Genomic DNA, 4,009 nt, shown 5'->3' on the forward strand with positions numbered 1-4,009 from the left:
ATATAATTTTGTCAATTTTGTTTTAATATTCAATGACTTAAAATTCTCCGAAGTCGAGATATCAAAGATAGATTAAAAAAATACTTAATGTTTGCATTTTCATATTTTCAGCTTTATTATTTAGAATATGTCAATAGTTTTTTTAGTATAAGTTGAATTACTTACTTATTTATTATATGGAAATCTCTAGAAAAGTCCTAAAATTTTAGTCAAATTTATGAAAAAGTCTCAAACTAAATTTTGTTTATAGAAAAGCACAAAATACCGGCTAAAACTTCGAAAAAACCCTTTTTGGCCAGTTTCGTAGATTTTTCCGGTATTCTGTCATTTTTCATTTGTTTGCTCATTAGGACTTTTTTGAAAATAACCCGATAACCAAAATATTGGGACTTTTCTGAAAATTAATATGAAATTAATGGATATTATTATTAACAAATCATTTATAAACATAACAAATATTTTTTTATAAACAAAGGAAATACATTTGTTTCTAATTTTTAGGATTACAATGGTCGACTAGGTACTTCTTTATTGTTTGCTGACTACTTCCAACTCCCTATGTTTTTCCTATGTATCGTTGTGGGTGTCATAGTGAGATGTACTCTGTATGTTTCTTCAGTTAAATAAGAGTTGATAATATTTATTAATACACAATCAATAAGTGTCTACTTGCTACTAGGTGTGACGTTATAGGATCACATGTTATTAAAGATTATCATTACACAATGATTCTTGAACATATAGATCTATCATTATGTTCTTTAATCTAAATACCACTGTAACATACTCAAAATACGGTCCCAAAAATTTCATTTTAGAAATACTAAATAAATGATATTTGTGAAAACATGCGAACATATACATAAGTCATAAATCCAAATCCATAAAAATCAGAGTAATATCCCGGTCAAAGTCAAAGTAAACATCCAAGTCAAAGTCAAAGTCAACGCTCCGAGTTGACTCAACTCGTCGAGTCATCCTTCAACTCGGCGAGTTCCCATAATTCACATAATCGCGATATTTCGAATCAACTCGTCGAGTTTTTCCTTAAATCGTCGAGTTCTTCCTTTTTCAACAGAATCGAGACACACCCAAACTCGTCGAGTTGAGGCCTCCCAACTCGTCGAGTTGAGGCCTCCCAACTCGTCGAGTTGGTCACTTAAAACACGCGGTCCAAAAATTTTCAACACGACGAGTTGCGGATACCAACTCGTCGAGTTGATCTATTAAATTGCATAATTAATAAGTTAAAATACATACCAGGAACCAGGCGTTACAACCACTTAACCTCCATACACTAGTCGATAACAACCATCAAATTACACACATAGTGAAAAGTAAACTTTGAATGACCATTTAACTAGATAATCACCATTTACTTGTTTCCATATAAACTATCATATTAACTTTCTCACATTTAATAGATGTGTGTTAGCCTATGGTTGTTACCATGTGAGGAATGGATGTTGGGTGGTAGTTAGGTTAAACAACATCAGAGGAACACCAACATTAAAGGAACACTCACTGAGTACGCCTCACCATCATACCCACAACGATGCATCGGAGCATCGTAAAGAGTTTGATGTGGTCAATAAGCAATAGAGGAGTACTTAGACCACCAATTTATTCATAGAAATTAGCAACAAGTGTATTTCGTTTTTTAAAATAAAAATATCTGTTATGTTTATAAATGATTTGTTAATAATAATATCCATTAATTCCATGGTAATTTTCAAAAAAGTCCCAATATTTTGGTTATCAGGTAATTTCCAAAAAAGTCCCAAAATTTTGAGGAAATTAACGAAAAAGGACACAATACCGGCTAAATCTGTGAAACCAGCCAAAAAGGGTTTTTTCGAAGTTTTAGCCGGTATTCTGTGTTTTTTTGTAAACGAAATTTAGTTTGGGACTTTATCATAAATTGGACTAAAATTTTAGGACTTTTCTGGAGATTCCCTTTATTATATTGTTTATGTTTATTTTTATGTAAAATTATCACTTTAAAAAATGTTTAATGTTTATATATTGATACTAAACTTTTATTTTTAATAAACCCGTGTAATACACGGGTCTCACACTTAGTCTACTATAATAAATGAAGATAATTTTGCCACATGTCAATCTCTAACGAGTTTTGACACTTGTCATTTTGTGAAAAATTTTAAATAAATAATATCTACATGTTAGTTTATGGTTTTTTTTCAACTTTTAAAATTAAAAAGCCACATAATACTTATCTAACCTAATAAATGAAAATCATTTTGTCAAGTGTCATGTTTTCAATTAATTTGACACATGTCATTTTGTAGAAATTTTGAATTATTTCTTTTCCACTTGGCATTTTCTTATGATTTCAATTTTCTTAAATTAAAAATCCATATTTTAAGCAAGAGTTTATATATGTTATGTATTCATTGTATTTTAAAATTGACAATAAATTCTAAGAGACAGTTTCTATCTTTCATTATTTAACAAACTGTAGCTAGCATATAATTGTAAAATATTTATTTGTATTTGTTTCTCTATTTAATATATTTTAAGGTCTAAGAGTTTATGAGTTTATGATGGTTGGTGTATTTTTGTATCCATATGTGATGATGTAAAGAGAGGAAGAATTGAATGGAGAAGAGAAATAAATAATTTTGTTAATTTTTTGATGTGATTATCTATTATTTAGGTGTTTGGGTTTTTGTTTTTTAGAGGGAATAAAGTCATAAAGACATCTATTTTCGATGTATTTTAACTCATCATAAAGCCAAACACCTTAACCGATTAAAATGAAATTAATAATGTTTTCATTTGAAAAAAATAATTATCTTATCTAAAACTGTTGGAAAGGGATTTTTTTTATTATTTCTCCAAACCAAGTATAGAAAAAAAATAAAAGATGAACTAGATGAAATTTTTTCGAAGAAAATCTAAAATGCGTAACAAATACGGTGTATGATTTTGTGAATTGCGGATGAGTTAAACTAATGAAAAAAACTTTTTGATTTTTCATTGCATTAGTTTCTTTTCGATTAGCCTTTTCAATACATTTTGGTTGGAATTTTCTAAAAATCATTATTGGTTAAAATTCATCACTAAATAGTTAATAGTTATAAAAAATTAATAGAGTATCATATAAATTAGAATTTGTTCGACTTGAAATGAAAGTTCCATTAAAATGTTCCACTGTTCTGGAGGTTTTTGGATTTACGAATTGATGAGATACGTAATAGGGTTTAGACTTAAACCGAAATCGGAACCATTAGAACCGTTTTGGGTTTCGGGTTTAAAGAATGGGCTTATCCGAGTTTCGTGTGGTCTGAGTTTAGGTCCATCAGGTTCGGATAAACCGGGACCGGAACCAGTAGTATTAGGAACTGGAACCAATTTTAGGGGTGAAACTGGTTTATGTGAAAAGTTTAAAACATACATATCTAATTCATTTGAAATCGGATTTGCATGCGGCTTTTCCCGTTGTAAGCTTAAAGTTTGTATATGATTTCAGAATATAATTTTGTCAATTTTGTTTTAATATTCAATGACTTAAAATTCTCCGAAGTCGAGATATCAAAGATAAATTAAAAAAATACTTAATGTTTGCATTTTCATATTTTCAGCTTTATTATTTAGAATATATCAATAGTTTTTTTAGTATAAGTTGAATTACTTACTTATTTATTATATTGTTTATGTTTATTTTTATGTAAAAGTATCACTTTAAAAAATGTTTAATGTTTATATATTGATACTAAACTTTTATTTTTAATAAAACCGTGTAATACACGGGTCTCACACCTAGTCTACTATAATAAATGAAGATAATTTTGCCACATGTCAATCTCTAATGAGTTTTGACACTTGTCATTTTGCGAAAAATTTTAAATAAATAATATCTACATGTTAGTTTATGGTTTTTTTTTAACTTTTAAAATTAAAAAGCCACATAATACTTATCTAACCTAATAAATGAAAATCATTTTGTCAAGTGTCATGCTTTCAATTAATTTGACACATGTCATTT

This window comes from Lactuca virosa, chromosome 1, assembly GCF_052849685.1.
Source record: "Lactuca virosa cultivar CGN04683 chromosome 1, Lactuca_virosa_CGN04683_v6, whole genome shotgun sequence".
NCBI lineage: Eukaryota > Viridiplantae > Streptophyta > Magnoliopsida > Asterales > Asteraceae > Lactuca > Lactuca virosa.